General features: G+C 42.8%; 1 long non-coding RNA gene across 1 annotated transcript; it reads right to left on the bottom strand.

Moving 5' to 3' along the window:
• Positions 1–1,555: 1,555 nt before the first annotated feature.
• LOC126508570 (uncharacterized) lies at positions 1,556–8,406 on the bottom strand. The gene is made up of 3 exons (XR_007593877.1): positions 5,659–8,406; positions 4,918–5,049; positions 1,556–2,480 (listed from the first exon to the last, which is right to left on the bottom strand). It is a non-coding gene; the product is annotated as an uncharacterized lncRNA (long non-coding RNA).
• Positions 8,407–17,508: the final 9,102 nt, after the last annotated feature.

Below are 17,508 nucleotides of genomic sequence, written 5' to 3'. Positions count from 1 at the left end.
TTAGAGACTTTGAAATACACAGCCCTAAATAGGATATATTCATCAAAGTCCTCCAATCAGGGCTCAGGGAGCTACACAAAAGATGAGGCAGAAAGATTATAAGAGCCAGAGAGAATGGATGACCCTGAAATAGTGTCTTCTGGACAAACTGGACTGAAACAAATATGAACTCACAGAGACTGCGGCAGAAAACCCAGGACCTGCACAGGTCTAAGTCAGATGGGGTCCCAGCACTCAGAGGGGGGAGTAGATATGGGTTCCCACTCCTAACCAAGAGGCTGTCTCCAACTGACATCTGTTTGCAAAGGAAAAATTAGTTTTCTCCAATAAAGCCTCACTGAGTATATTAACCGCCCTTTTGGATAGGCTCAGTGCCCAACAACAAATGGCCAACACTAAACAAACTCAATGGTATTTCTGTAGACTTTTTTTTCTCTCATTGTTTTTTGGTCTTTTGTTTTATTGACCTTTTGCTTGTATATTATACGTTCTAATTTTGTAGTTGTGTGTGTTTCCTTTGGGGTTTTTTTTTGTTTGTTTGCCTGTTTTCTAAAGAGAGAGGTAGAAAAAGAAAGGTTGTAGAGTTGGGGAGTGGAAGAATCTCGGAAGGGTTGGGGAAGGGAAAGTATAAGCTGAATATATCATATATCAAAAAAAGTTTTAACTAAAAGCATGTTTAAATACTTAAATTTAGCAATATAATCTGTGAATTCTACTTCTAAATAGAATTTAATTTATTTTAATAAAAAGAGCAAATAAAATAATGGTGTTTAATTTATTTAATGGTGTTTTTCATTTTTATTCTTTGAGTATTTTACATATTCATAGTTAATTTTGATCATAGTCTCTTCTTTAAAGATGTTCTGTGCGTGCGTGCGTGCATGCGTGTGTGTGTGTGTGTGTGTGTGTGTGTGTAACACGTGGGTACAGATGTCTGAGGAGGCCAGAAGACACTGGCTCTCCTACAGCTGGAGTTGTAGGTGGCTCAGAGCTGCATGACAAGGGTGCTGGAACATCCATGAATGTTGGTTTTTGAATCTTCTTTTGAGATTATAATTACAACATTTCTCCTGTCCCTTCCCCCAGGCCCGCCTATATGACACCACCTGGTGTCCCTCAAATTCAAAGCCTCCTGTATCCTAGTTGTTATTGCATGCATACGCCATTACTTTTTTAAAGACAGGATCTCACTATGTAGCTGTGGCTCGTCTGGAACTCTCAGATAGCCCTGTCTCTACCTGCTGATTGCCATGCGCCTGGGAGTTTCTGTCTAGCCTTCATTTATTTAACTTGCCAGGTTCTATTGAGCATTTTTCGTGGAGCAAGTCAAACTCAACTTCGGTTTTCCACAAGAGCAGTCCACACTTGTAACCAGTGAGTAATCTGTCTATCCCCTTAATCAGATTCTTTCTCAAATAATTTATTTATTCTTATTTTATGTAAACTGGTTTTTTACCTGCATGTATGTCTGTGTGAGGATGTCAGAGCCCCCGGAACTGGAGTTACAGACAGTTGTGAGCTGCCATAGAAGTGCTGGGAATTGAACCCGGATGCTCTGGAAGAACTGCCAGTGTTCTTAACCACTGAGCCATCTCTCCAGCCCCTGCATCAGATTCTTAATAAAAACAGCTCTGTACACACAAAATTAAATTGGTTTCAAAACAAATCCTGAGAATCGACACATCTTCTCCAAGAAACCAAATGCATTCTCGGGATCACGACTCTGACGATTCTACCGCATCGCACATTGTAGCTTCGGTGTTTGCCACATATTCCTTCCGTGCATGCGCCTCTGAACCGCTCTCATCGGCTCTGGGGGTCAGGCATGATCAGATCTGATTTGTTTACTGTTGGAGCTTGGCCGAGGCTTCGGCGAACAGGAACTCCCTGGCCAGTCTCCCGTCAGTGGCTTCATGTTCGCATCCACAGTTCTGTGTTCAGGAGGAATCTGCTGTGCATTGCAAGCTAATCATCTAGATGTTTCTGGAGATTGACGCAGTGGACCCACTGGCTTTGAGGATTGTGCTGTTGAAAGCAAATCATAACACCCCACCCCTCAACAGTGTTCCTAGGGATACAAATGCTCCAAGCCCCTTCCCTGGTGATCTACTGCAATCTCCTGAAGCTGGGTGGGCTGGGGTAACAGAGTTTTCCCAGTGCAGGACCCTGGAATGTGCATTTCTTTTCTCTTTCCTTTCAATTTAAAATTTCAGTGGATTTAGTATTTATGTTTTTCCCCTCAGAGGGATAAACGTAGGACTGCAGAGCAAGCACTCTCTTCTCTGGGGGGCAGTACTTCTCTACCAGTTGTAGCAGTCACTGGCCCGCACCAGGCCCGGGAGGCCCAGGGTGCTGCTCCCTTAGGAAAACCTTTCGTGGTAGCTCTTGTTAAGGGGCATCCTCATGAAGGCTCTTTCTTCATGGCTCCATTTCAGTAGGGTCTGACATAGCACTTCCGTTTTGGTAGACACTCTTCATACCTTCAAGAGAATGATATTCAACCTTTAAAAGGAAAGGATCTTGGACATGTGCCACAGCATAGATGAACTCTGAGGATGTAATGCAAAGTAAAAAACAAGCCAGTCGTGAAAGGAGAACCAGTGTAACCACACGCTGGGGTGCCCTCTGTCAGGGTCCAGCCTCGACAAAAGGAGAACTAGTGTTGTAGCCACACGCTGGGGTGCCATCTGTCAGGGTCCAGCCTCGACAAAAGGAGAACTAGTGTAGCCACACGCTGGGGTGCCATCTGTCAGGGTCCAGCCTCAGCAAAAGGAGAACTAGTGTTGTAACCACACATTGGGTGCCATCTGTCAGGGTCCAGCCTCGACAAAAGGAGAACTAGTGTTGTAGCCACACGCTGGGGTGCCATCTGTCAGTGTCCAGCCTCGACAAAAGGAGAACTAGTGTTGTAGCCACACACTGGGGTGCCATCTATCAGGGTCCAGCCTCGACAGGGTTTGCATGGTCCGGGTAGGAGTGTGAGGATTAGATAAATTAAGGAGGAGAAACAGAGATACAGAAGAAATAGAGACATAGGACAGAACCAGGATGAAAGCTCTCCCCCACTGGGGTACATGGGCCTTATTGGAAGGCACAATAGGGTTACTATTGGATAGAAGTAGTACCACTGTGCAAAGGATCCTTGTTCCTCCTGGAGTCACTCACTGACAACAATTTTGAAGGAGAAATCAAGGTTATGACTCATTCATGCAATGGAATTCTGTGGTAAAGACAGGCCAGAGGCTTGCACAATTAATTTTACTTCCTAAGGTACAAATTAGAAATCAAATTAAGGGAGGTAAGAGAGGAGAGGCTGGATTTGATTAATGTGATGCCTACTGGCTACAAGCCATAGGTCCACATTGACCAGAACTCACTTTGTTTATAGATGGAAAAGGTGTTTCTGGTCTTCTGGATACTGGTGGGGCTATTTCTGTTACAACTGCCAGTCAATGGCCTTCAAGGTGGCCTAAAACAGAGACTATTACACATTTTCAAGGGATTGGTCAAACTCAAAATTCTGAACAAAGTAGCAATGAGCTTTACTGAAGAGAAGGAGAGGATCATGAAGGAACTTTCCAGCCATACATTGTTCCTCATTTACCTGTAAACTTGTGGGGCCAAGACATTATGACCTGAATGGGGGTATATTTATATTCCTCTAATACAGTCATTGCTAAAGAGTTGTTACCCAATCAAGGGCTGGGCAAGGAGAATGAGGGAAGGATTGATCCTGTCATAGCTTGCAAAAGGCAGGCTTAGGGTAATTTTAGAAAAAATAAACTAAAAAGCCTGCATTCCATGCAGACCCAGTTATTTGGAAAAGTGACAAGCCTGTATGGGCAAATCAGTGGCCTCTAACAGAAGAAAAATTACAAGCTGCCCAGCAGTTAGTGCAGGAACAGTTGGATAGTGGGCACATCAATGCCATCCAATTCCTCCTGGAATTCTCCTATTTTTGTGATTCAAAAGAAATCAGGAAAATAATGATTGATACAAGATTTAAGAGAAGTTAATGAGACCATGCTACTGATGTATACAATACTGGGTGGGAAAGGACAGCCTGCTACTGAACAGGTAAAGGGGTTTATATAGGGCTTCTTAGGGGTAGAGTTTTCCCAGGGAGAAGAGTTTCTGCTCAGGGATTGGTTAGTTTAGTTGGTCAGGTGCAGAGATGGCTCTGGTTTCAAGGTCAAATTGTGTTTCTTTCACTGGTTCTTTTGAGCTTTTTGGCTCTAATCTTAGGACCAGGTCATATTTCTTTCACTGGCTCTGATTCTAGGGCCAAAGTGTGATTCTTAGGCATTGGTTTCAGAGTCAGGGTGTGTTTCTTTGGTTCTGGGTTCAGGGATAAAGTGTTTCTTTCACTGGCTCAGGTCTCAGATCCTGGGTGTTTTTCCTTCACTGGCTCTGGGTTCACAGTCAGAGTGCTCAGGGATTGGTTCATTTCCTCCTCAGGAATTAGTCAGTTTTTCTGTTCAGGGAATGGTTGGTTTCCATTGGTCAGAGGCAGAGATGGCTCTGGTTTCAGGGTCAAACGATGTGTCTTTCACTAGTCCTTTTTGGTACTAGCTATTCACTGAGAGTCCTCATCTACTTTATCAAAGGAGAACTTTTCAGTAAAAGTTCACTTTTGTGTTTAGTGATTACCAACATGTGTCATCAATGTCTGATCAACTATGCTACTCATAATTTGTACAGTCCATGTAATGCAAGAGTATTTTAATACTTTGGACCCAACATTTACAAAGAAGTTTAAAATGGCTATAAAGAAAGATATATAGAATATAGGCATGATTTGATTTACTTTGCAAAATAAAATGTATTTCAAAGAAATATGATAAAATAATAACAAACTTACAAAAATAATGCATCAGAAAAAAAGTCTGTGTCAAATACATAGATATAAAAATTTACCATGCTTGGGCTGGAGAGATGGCTCAGAGGTTAAGAGCATTGCCTGTTCTTCCAAAGGTCCTGAGTTCAATTCCCGGCAACCACATGGTGGCTCACAACCATCTGTAATGAGATCTGGTGCCCTCTTCTGGCCTGCAGACATACACACAGACAGAATATTGTACAGATAATAAATAAAAATAAATAAATATATATATATAAAAATTTAAAAAAATTTACCATGCTTGAAACATATTATTTTAAATAATCTGAATGATTAAAAAGAGATCATGGTTGTCATGAAATAATAATATAACTCAACTGTGTCCATGTCAGGTGACTTTCAGTAGCAACCAAAAATATCTTGCAGTAAATAAAATCTACCTAGTGCCCACAATCTCACTGATGGGTGTGAACAACACCTCCAACAGATCAAGTCCTATTAAACACAGGCCTTTATTAAATATTAACCAACAATTACAAAGTAGTTTATACAGCAGCTTGCCAACAACTGCCTAGAGGCAGCTAGCTGAACATTCCAGAACTTAGTCTCATACTCCCCGTGCTTTGGTCCAGCTCCTGGGTCCCCCTTCTGTCCCATACCTGGAGAAGCTCTGACTACAGTGGCATGCCTTCACACCAACTCTTCCTTTCCAGTCAGCCTTCATCCAGAGTCGGGAGCATTTCTAAAGCCAGTGCGCATGTCTCCATCTCCCTGATCGCCCTGGGGAAACCCACCGCTAGCAGTCACATGCCACTTACTATTAAGAGCCCAGTTTTATCATCAATAAAAATGATATTAGCAAAGTCTCCGATGTTCTGTCAGCCAGCTGAGTCTCAGGCTGGCAGGATGCCTGTTGATGCTGCCTCCGGGCTGTGCCGACTAACTTCCTCATGTCACTTCAGGTCCCGTGTCACCTGGGTGGCAAAATATCACAGACCTCAGAATTTTAAAGTAGATTATGAGCATTTTTTTTTAACACTGTCAAATCACTAAGGAAAGCTTATCCAGCTGGCCATCTTTAAAAGCAGGAGCATTGGGTGATATAACGCCAGTACTTACAACACCACGACACATTACAAAATAGGGCATATGCAACGTGCCACAGTCTAAATGCTTTTGTTTGAACTTATGACAAAAATCTGTTAACTTTGACATGAACAGAGAGGTATGTACTTTTAAAAAATAGGTTTAGAGGCCATCCAAAAAGCTGGCTACCTGTTCAGCAGGATTGTCTTAGAGTTGGAGGTGGGGAACGCCTCTCCTTGGAGCATGAGTATCCAGAGCTGCTGTCCTTCCAAGCCGCCAAGCTCCCGTGATGAGTCTTGTACTTTCTCTAGCTGAGAGGAGACTCTCCAGAACACAGATCTGCTCCTTGGTGACTTGGTCGTTAGACTGAAGCTGGGAACTGATGACTAAATAGTGGATTCTTTTTCAAAACGTTGTTTTATTTAATCTTAGCAGTCATCCAACTTGCCCACCTAACACAATTCTTTTAGTGTGAAAATCAGTGCACTCCATGAGGCAGAGACATATCGGATTTGTTCATCGTAATGTCCCCTTTCAGATTTGCTAATTTTATGTTCCCTTGCACATAACAAAGTGTCTGACATGCCATCTAGGTGCTCAAAGAATATTTTCTGGAAGGAAGATAATTGAAATTCTATTAATGAGATGAGAAATAGAAACCAATGGAAACAGAACCAGGCGACACACTGATTCCGAGCAACAGGCAAAGTAGAAGTTACCCTCTCAGGTCAGCCAACCAGACCTGGTGGCCCTGATCAATATGAAGAAGACAGGCCAGGTGTGCCAGGATCCAAAAGGGGCACAGGTCATGGAAATTCCAAAAGCTAAGTCTAGAAATGAATTTACATAATTAGCTCTTACTATTCTACTTATCTCTAGCTGCTCATTCAGGGCTTGCACCCTCCCGTTCTTCTCCGGAGCTCCCTGGATCATCATTTATGCCCTTTATAAAGTTGTCATGGCCATGGTATCTCTTCACATAATGGAAACTCTAACTAAGATACAGTACAGTCACCGCAAAATTCCGAACATTACAGGATTCTTTTTATCCCATTAAAAAAATATCTTTCAAGGTCAAAATGGTTCAGTTGGTAAAGTGCCTGCCACACAAGCATTAGGACCTGAGTTCTCATCCCGGCACTGAGAGGCGGGGACTGCAGAATCTCTGGGGCTTGAGGGCCAACCAACCAGTCTAGCCCAACTGGTAATCTCTGCGTTCAGGGTGAGATACTGTCTCAAAAATAAGGATAAGAGCAATTGGGGAAGACACCTAACATTGACTCTGGCTTCCACATACGGGCACAAGGATTTGCAGGCATGCACACAAACACAGACTCTTTTTATGTAGGATTTTGAATGCCAGTGATGAAGGCATAGAGGCAGATATTCTAGGTGGGATCGGAGAGCATGATGGGCTGAGCCCAGGGCATTAAAGAGTACAGCAGAATTAATGATGACTCTGTTGGACTAAAGAATTGTAGATTGAGACAGGCAGTTGTGATGCATGCCTTTAATCCCAGCACCAAAGGAGGCAGAGGGAGGTAGCTCTCTGGGTTTCAGGCCAGTCTGTCTGGTCTACAGAGTGAATTCCAGGACAGCTACACAGAGAAACCCTGTCTGAAAACAGCAACAGCAGCAACAACAACAACACACACACAACTACTGGAAATCAACGAGTACATAAGAATGGTGCTTGGAAGAGTCAAAGAGGATACTTTGGACATCCAACAGTGCCAGGCTGTAGGGCTTTCTCGGTGTTGCTAGGCAAGAGAGCCTTTAGAAATTTCCATGGAGGGAATCAGTTTATAGCTTATAGAACAAGCTGAAAATCGAAGGGGCATCTGGCAGCAAAGAGAGCTGTGGGAGGATGATGCTAACATTCAGAACAAAGTGGTGAGTGACCAACACCGTCACCATCCCCCAACACATGTTATACCACTCACAGAGTCCAACTGACTTAGTCACACGTAACCTATAATTGCAAAAACTGTTAAACTGTTACTTAAAAATACATATAAGGGTCTGGAAAGATGACTCAGTGTTTCAGAGTACTTGCTGTTCTCACAGAGTCCAGAGTTTTTTCCAGATACTGGTGGTGCACACACAAGCTTATCTGTGTTTCCAGCATATCTAGTATCCCTGACTAGCTTCCCCTGACTTAGCTAGGACACTTGACCAGATAGAAGATATAATGGCTTCAGGTAGAACATGCTCTGCTTGCAGGCTGGGTACTTGTTTATTAAACACTTCTAGATCACTGGTGTAGACAGAAAATAATCAGTTATGCTTCTGATATCTCTGCCTGGTCAATAGTGCAGTTTATGAGGCCAGAGAATGGGAGCAAGCTTCTTGGAAATAATTATGCAATTTCACAGATCATTAGCAAACTTGACTTCGTATTACAAACCATGGTGTCATAACATGAGCTTTATGTTTATCATTCTTTTATAATTTAAAAAGGTATTCCTCTTTCTTAAAGTCTTCATTATCAGACTTAGTTCTCACTCAATAGTTAAGAACTGATACCAGAAAAAAAGCACCCATTTAAAACACAAATCCTAAACATACATAATACACATATGTACTTTAGGAGAAAGTATGTGTGCGTGAGATGGGTTCCCTCACCAAGTAAAGGTCTAGCGATTCAGTAGGTGAACTTTAGAGCATTGTCATGCTTCTATTAAGATTCAAGACTGTTTCCTAGCATTGTCTCTAAAATTTCTTCCCTAGAATCGTCACACAAGGTTTGTCTGTACAGTTTGGCACCTTAGAACTAAGTTTGCCTGTAGCAATGAACACAGAAGGCAAGCTAGGGTGTTTTTAATTAAATTGGGAACAGCATAGGTAGGCTGTCATTAGAGGTGACCATTCCCTTTATCTTACCATCTACCACAGGGGTAAGGACTGCCACATTCCACTAAATGGCCCCTGCCAACAAGTTATCTCACATTCACAAGATGCCCTTCACCACACCCAGTAATGGCAGGCTCGGTGCCTAAAGCACATGACTGAGAGAGAACTATGCTGTATTGGGTCGACAAGGTTACATTTCTAGACCTTCAAAAGACAGAGCAAAGCTTCGGAGACTCCAAGTCACCTTGGTTATAGGGCAAGGAAGTGGCATTTCTTGCAAGTGGTGAATTAAAAAATGCCACGAAGGCAGAACACACCTACACTAAGTATTTCCAGTTAAAATCTCCAGGGGGACTCAGCCATCTATGTCAACAGTAAAACAACTAGACGCTTGAAGCCCTGGGTCCAATCCTCTCCAGCATCACACCCCCTAAAATCAAATATTCACCAATTGGCGCTTCCAAGGCAGCAGCGTACGTGTGGGACTAGTCCTCTCCTGGTTTCTTCCGGGAAACTGACTTCAGAGTCGTTGATGGTATCTAGGCATTTTTCCTTGGCTGCCCAAAGATATTCCAAGTGCTACGGTTTGCAGTTATTCACGTGAAAAGTCAGAGGTTGTTACTTCTAGGACTGTTATATAAAAGTAGATAATATCTCAAAAATTTATTTAAGCCACATAAAATCTGCATGCCTTGCAATGTTTGACAGGCTACGTTACTTCTGGCTAATTACTGAACTTGAAAATATTCGGATTAAGACTTCAGGAAGCACATAGGGTTGTCTTTCCCTTCCTCATATAGTTTGCCTACCAATAAAAGGCCTGTTTTCAGGGGTTATTTGCAATGGTATGTTTTGCATATTTCATACAATGCCTTTTCTTTCAGCAGGAAGAAAAATCTGTTCATACATGCCAATCAATGGAAATGCCCTCTTGCAGAAGCTGGGTTTCCAGTATATAATTTGCAGCTTCTCTTATTTGAAAATGTGGGCTGTAAGACACTCCAGTGTAGCGGTACTTGTTTGCTACTTGTTTGGGAGATTAAGGCAGCTGAATCCTGAGTTCAGTGCCAGCCTGGACTACACAGTGCATTTGAAGCCAGGCTAGATTACATAGTGAGGTCAGAGTCCCTGAGCTACCCAGTAAACCCAAAGCCAGTAAAAACTACACAGTGAGATGCAATCTCCAAAACACACAGAGACTAGAGTGGTGGCTCAGGGGGTAGTTTTACTGCTCTTCTACAGGACTCGGGTTTGAGTCCCAGCACCCACGTCAGGTAGCTTACAATTCTGTGTAACTCTGAACTCTGTATCTGGGAAGAGCTTATGTTTTTCTCTGAGGCATGTTCACTCATACATGTGTGTGCAGGCACATGCACACACACACACACACACACACGCTCTAAGAGAAAATATATATAATCTACACACAAACAAGAGAAAGGGGCTAGAAAGAAGTCTGGTGAATGTGCGAGTATCTAACTGCTTGCACTTCTGTCCTCAGGCTCACACGCTGGGATGATGCCTCCTGTCCTCCAGCTGAAGAACTGGCTGGCGTCTTTCACTAAGTACGGTGTGTGTCACCAATGTGGACCCTAAGGAAAGCAAAGCCAGCAGCTACACTAATGGGGAGACAGGATTTCGATGACTGCTTTAAACTAGCAAGAAGCTGAAAGGCCACCTCACCTCAAGCAGTACCTGCATCTGGGTGCTCTGGTCACACGGCTGTGGAAAATGTGCCTGTGAGGGTGTGCATGCAAACTGAATGGAGACAGTTTGCTTTTTCTTCCTTTTTGTTTTCGTTTGCTTGTTTCTCAAGACAGGGTCCCACTATGTGCCGGGGCCTAGCCTTGGCTCGGGTTCAGGTCCTGTGACAAGGGAAGGGGCACCAGTGCAAGGAACAATTCTGACCAAGTGGACTGCACACAAGTGGCCCTGAATATCTTGAGCCGTCATTATGCTTTAACACAGTTTGTTCTACCAGGCTTACATAAACAGCTTTATATTGGTTCCTATTTTCTACTTTTAAAAAAAATACGTATTTCAAGAAATACATCATAATCATTATAAAAAGCTAAAAAGTCCCATTTCCCTTTATGCTTTCCCAAATAAACTTTCTCACCCCCTACGTAACCTTATTCTAGACAGAGTTCAGCATTTTTGCAGGCTTAACTACATGGAGCCAGACACATCCTGCTTGAAGCATTTATGTCAGGGGCAGCTACTTGCAGTATCGTAAGAGACATGTACAATGCTTTAAGGACAACAATGTTCAAACCCAAACCATTATTCTTTTTAATTTATTTATTTTTATTTTATTGATGTTTTGCCTATATGTATGTCTGTGTGAGGGTGTTGGATCCTGGAGTTACTGACAGTTGTGAGCTGTCATGTTGGGGCTGGGAAGTGAACCTGGATTCTCTGGGAGAGCAGTCAGTGCTCTTAACAACTGAGCCACCACTCCATTCTTCCAACAATTCTTTCTTGTCTGCAAGATATGCTTTTTTTTTATTGATTTTATTGAGCCATACGTTTTCCCCTGCTCCCCTTCCTCTCTCTCCCCTCCCCTTCAACCCTCTCCCATGGTCCCCAGGGTCTCATTTTACTCAGGGGATGCAAGATATGCTTTTATATAGTTCCCTTTTCTGCAGAGCATCCCATGTCTCGTTCTCTGTAAAGGGCAGACTTTGATAAGGCACTTTTTTCCCATCTCGCTATACCGTACTTCTCCCACCAATATAAGCCCGTGTGTAAAGTAACGATGGATCTATACCGTACTTCTCCCACCAATATAAGCCCGTGTGTAAAGTAACGATGGATCTATACCGTACTTCTCCCACCAATATAAGCCCGTGTGTAAAGTAACGATGGATCTTCCCATCCCATATTTTATGCTGCATTCCCCACTGGCTCACACTGAGTTCTATCCTGACTTTATGCACTGGTGTCCAGGGAGCTTACTCTCAACAGCTGGCACTACACACACACCTGAGACTTCTCCTATTCTGTATACGCATGTCTTACTCTCCTTTCCATAACTGAGACATGGTTAACGCTTCAAGTGTTGTTTGCTCATACGTACCGAATTGTCTCTATTGAGCCAGAATAGTTCCCAGGATTAGGAGTTGTAACAAGTAATTCCAGATGAGAGATTTGAGAAGCATTAGCCCCCTGCTGAATCTTAAGGGAAAATATTTGAGAAAGAACAGAATTTGCAGGGGAAATTGCAGCTGTTGCATGTGTGACTGACAAAGTAAAAATAAAAACTGCCCAAAGAATCGACAATATAATGTGAGGAAAGAACCTGCCAACTGAACGAATTTTGCAAATTTCTACTTTCCCGTGGACTACTTACCAAGTGAGAGTCCATTTCCACAGGTGCCTTGTCCTGAGGAAACCGCTGGACAGGTAGCCGAGACTAGACTGCATAGCTCCCGACAACTGTGTAGTCCTTGCTGTCCTGGAACTCTATATGTAGACCAGACTGGCCTCGAACTCAAGAGATCTGCCTTTCTCTGCATCCCAAGTGCTGAGATTAAAGGTGTGTGCCACTATGCATAGCCTACAGCTTTTCATACTTGGTGAAAACTGAAACTTAATCAAGTTTTCCAAGGGAGCATGCCACCAACCTAAGGTGGAAACAAGCCATCTTGCTTCAGGTTCCTGCCCTCAAGTTTCTGTGATTCACTTCAACTGTGGCCTTAGCTTAGAGATTAACTATATATTAATAGACCATCACCAAGAAGTGCTGCTCTCCTGACAGGACCAAGAAAAGCAGGTAATTACAGGAGGAAAGCTTTATGAAGATTTTTTTGTGCAGTTCACATCAGTAAGAAGCTCAACCTGCACTGTATTTCTAAAGTATTTTCTAAAGATACTGTAAACGGGATCTGGTGGTGGCGCACGCCTTTAATCCCAGCCCCTGGGAGACAGAGGCAGGTGGATCTCTGAGTTCTAGGACAGGCTGCAAAGCTACACAAAGAAATCCTGTATTGAAAAAAAATGTAAATGTGCTTTTATGAAAAAGACATAAAATGTGGACAACAGCAAACATTTCTAGAAAATAAAATTTCTGCCATCTACAAGTTGTAATAGCTTGGTGAGGGTTTCATCAAGAATCTGCTCTCAATGTATACATTTACAAAAATTCAAGAGGCAAGTGTGGTGGTGGGTACTTGTAATCCCAACCCTTGGGAGACAGAGCTAGGATTACAGGTCCAAGGGTAGTATGGGCTACTTAGTGAGTTCCAGGCCAGTTGTCTCAAAACCAATACCATTTAAAATGGCACCTTATCACTAACTATTTGATAATACTGTGGCACTGTTTCAGTATCAGTAACTGTGGATGGAGGCTTGAGTGAGAATGGCCCCTATAGGCGCTTATATTTGAATGCTCAGTCATCAGGGCCTGACAGTGCTTGGGAAGGATTAGGTGTGGCCTTGTTGGAGGAGATGTCACTGCGGGTGGGCTTTGAGGTTTCAAGCCCAGTAGCTCTCTCTTCTTCCTGCTGCCTGTGGATCTAGGTGTAGAACTCAGGTACTTCTCCAGCACCATGTCTGTCAGCGTGCCATCATGCTCCCAGCCATACTAAACTTCTGAAAAGCTCCAATTTAGTGCTTTCTTTTCTATAAGTTTTCACAGTCATGATATCTCTTCACACCAACAGAACACTGACCAAGACAGAAGTTGGTACCAGAAGTAAGGTATGTTACTTAGGGTTTTTACTGGTGTGAAGATACACCATGACATGGCAACTCTTATAAGGAAAATGCTTAATTGGGTGGCTTGCTTACAGTTTCAGAGGTTCACTCCCTTATCATCATGATGGGGAACATGGTGATATAGGCAGACATGGTGCTGGAGAAGTAGCTTGGAGTCCTACATCTCAGAGGCAGGCAACAAGAAATGGTCTGTGACACTGAGTGAAGTTTAAGCAAAAGAGACCTCAAAGCCTGACCCACAGTGACACACTTCCTTCAACCAGGCCATACCTCCCAATAGTGTCACTCCCTGGAAGCTCAGGGGGGCCAATTACATTTAAACCACATGAGGTGTTGCTATGACAGGCCTGACCATTCTGCTTGTTGGCAGAATGTAGACACTGAATTAGGAAAGCAGTTGAACACTTTACGTGGGGCTTAATGCGCCATATCAGTTAATGCAGGGAAGACAATGCTGAGGGTCATTTGAGCTGTGGGATCCCAGCTCAAGGAGTTTCAGAGTAAAGAGTAGCCTAGAGACATTCTGACGATATTTTAGCAAAGAAAGTGTTGTGTTTTGCCCTTGTCCTAAAAGTCTGCCTAATGCCTAATTGACAACTTTTGGGTTCATGGCACTGGTGGAGATTTCAAGACAGCCTAGTACTGACTCTGCCATATGACTACTAGTGGTCATTCTCATGCAGATCTACAATGAAAATGAACAAGTTGAGCAAGGAAAAATACAAAGAATATAGTTTGAAGAGAAAGGAAGCACCAGGAAGTGCAATGGCACTAAGGTCAGTGTTCAAGGAGATAAAAGGTGTACAGAAAAACCTGACAGCAAGTGGAATAAAGAAAGGTGACCTCAGGGCAAGACCCAGTTCTGTCTTCACCTGGTGAAAAGGAACTAAGGGAAAGTATAAGCAGTGAGAGGAACGACCAAAAACAGAAAGCTGATGTAAATGCATCTGTAAGAGGGGACCAACTTCCAGCCCCAGGAAGCAGAAGAACTTGGCAGTGTTGGCCTTGTGGGATACAAGAAAGGGGTTGTGGAATCTGCCTTCTTGGCTAAGAAAAGCTGCTGGGGCCAGGAGTGTATCAGGGATGCCCCTGCATGGAGGCCCAGAGAGGCCACTGTGCAAATCTGTGAAGGCAAAGTCTGGATTGTGTTGGAGACCCCAAAATACTGAAGATGCCAGAGGGTACCAGGTGTGGAACCAGCCCATCAGAAAGAAAGTTATGTAGTCAACAAAGCTCAAAAAAATTGGAGATCTGAAGACTTGACATTGAACACGGAAATGCAGAATGTAGTTTTCTCTGCAGGTTTTTGGTCTTGCTTTGGTCCAGTATTTCCCCACTATGCTCTCTTTCTTCTCTTTTGAAATGGTAACGTATATTCTGTGCCATTGTGTGTTGGAAATATGTGATCTGCTTTTATATTGCCATGAGTCTCAGAAAAGACTCTGAACTTAGACTTTTAAACAGTGTTGAGACTATAAAAGATTGTGGGGACATTAGAAGTTGAAATCAATGTTTTTTGCATTATGATATGGCTATAAGTCTATGAGGGCAAGGGAATAGAATGTCATAGTTTGGATAAGAATGGCCTCCACAGGCTCATATATTTGAATGCTGAGTCATCAGGAATGGCACTTCATGGAAAGGATTAGTGTGGCCTTGTTGGAGGAGTGTGTCAATGAGGGTGGGCTTCGAGGTTTCAAAAGCCCAAGCCAGGTTACTGCAGTGACTTTTTCTTTTTGCTACCTTTGGATTCCGATGTTGAGCTCTCAGATACTTATATAGCACAATGTTTGCCAGTGTGTAGCCATGACGATAATAGACTAAACCTCTGAAACAATAAGCCAGTATCAATTATAAGCTTTCTTTTATGATATAGTGATTTTATGATTAGTGTCTCTTCACAGCAACAGAATAGTGATAAAGACAATAACTATCTTCAGGTGTCTTTTTGTCTTTTTTGAGGCAAGGTCTTACCCTGTAGCCTTGACTGGTCTGGGGCTTGCTATACAAGGCTAACTCACAAACATCCACTTGCCTTTACCCACTGAGCTCTGGAATGAAAGGCAGGCCATCAGCAGACCCACCAGCTTCTGCAGTATTTTTAGTAGCTACACAGCATTTCACTACATGGAAATCATCAGGTTTTTTTTGGCCAACCCTCCCAATTTTGTCACAGTAAAAACAATATTGCAATAAGTATCTTTTGTGTGAATTTTTTGTTCATCATTTTTTCCTAGGAAAAATATTCAATGATTACTAAATGATACACATATTGAGGTGGGGGGAAGGTACTGGATTCAAATTATGTAGCTGGAAGTTTCTCTGCGTCTTTCCCAATCCCATTGCACTGATTTCTCTCCTGCCTGCCGGTCAGTTTATGAAATAATCATTTGAAGGCTATTAATTATAATTGTTTGGCGGATGGCTCAGGCCCAAAGTAGCTTCTTTATTAGCCAACAGTAATAAAACATACAATATAGAGAGGGGTATATCACATCAAAGTTACCATGTAGAATGGTCATAGGAATTTTTTATTCTAAAGATAAAACAATAGATATTTACTTTCAAGTTGATCTTGCTCATTTGTAACATCACATTGTTAACAGATTAAAATGTTGACTAGAGCCAGGTGTTGCTGCTTATACCATTAATTCCAGCATTCTCTATATGAGTTTGAGGCCATCTTGGTCTACATATAAAGTTCCAGGCCACCCAGAGCTATATACTGAGATCCTTGCTCAAAAAAAAAAAAAAAAAAAAAAAAAAAAAAAAAAGTTGACTGGGTAAGAGCAAAGATCTGATTGGTTAGAATCAGGGTTAGGATTATTACTGTGTAATACATCTCTGGCTGTCAATGAGTTCCTTTTCATTGTTGACTTCTCTCTCAACCATCTTATATAAAGGTTTCTTCTTGCCTTCTCTGCCTTATACATAATCTGACCAACTGAACAAAAGCAGAGGTGCCAGGTACTTCTAGAAAAGCTTTTACTCTCCCAACATAAAACCCAGACATAATAGAACTGCCTCTTGTCTACCTGTGGTATGAGTATACTCCTCCTGGAGCTGTGGCCACCACTGCAGCCACAGGGAAAAGGCTGAAAGTTTTCTACTGTGCCAACATCAGATAACTTACAGACCATACGAAATGAGCAAACTATATGCCTCATTCAAACTTTTCGTACCTTGTTTAAAACATTTTTCAATGTGTGTGTGTGTGTGTGTGTGTGTGTGTGTGTGTGTGAGAGAGAGAGAGAGAGAGAGAGAGAGAGAGAGAGAGAGAGAGAGAGAGAGAGAGGGGCAGACAGACGGACGGACAGACGGGATGTGAGCATATGAAAGTCAGGACTTCTGGAAGTTGGTTCTCTCCTCCACTGGGAGATCTGGGAACTGAGACATGATCATCAGGCTTTAACCTCCTGACCCATCTTGTCAGCCTTTATTTCCAACAGATAAAACTGAATACCAGGGATAAACAATCTTTTCTGAGTTATCAAAAATGATCATGTAGGAATATTCACTAGAAGGATGAAAGGAGGGGTTGGTGAGATGGCTAGGCTAGGAAAGGTGCTTTGCTGTCAAGCCTGATGATGCAAGTTAATCACTGTGACCCATAATAGAGATAAGAGGACTCCAAATTGTCTCCTGACTGCCACATGATGTTGGAGTGATTTCTTATTAATAAAGAAACTGCCTAGGCCCATTTGCATTTGATAGGCCCACCCTTAGGTGGGTGGAGAAAACAGAAGAGAATTCTGGGAAAAAGAAGCGGAGGAAGAGTCGCCATGATGCTCCCACGCCAGACAGATGCAGGTTAAGATCCTCCCTGGTAAGCCAGCTCGTGGGCTACGCAGAATATTAGAAATGGGTTAGAACAATATGTAAGAGCTAACCAATAAGAAACTGGAACTAGCCGGGCCAGGCAGTGTTTGAAAGAATACAGTTTCCGTGTAATTATTTCTGGGTATAAACTAGCCATGCGGGCGGCCGGGTGCCGGGGACGCAGCCCTGCC

Source organism: Alexandromys fortis, unplaced genomic scaffold (assembly GCF_014885135.2).
Source record: "Alexandromys fortis isolate MF-2015 unplaced genomic scaffold, M_Fortis_MF-2015_v1.1 scaffold_79, whole genome shotgun sequence".
Classification (NCBI taxonomy): domain Eukaryota; kingdom Metazoa; phylum Chordata; class Mammalia; order Rodentia; family Cricetidae; genus Alexandromys; species Alexandromys fortis.
Note: the sequence above shows the minus strand (reverse complement) of the source record. Positions and strands in the feature narration are given on the sequence as shown.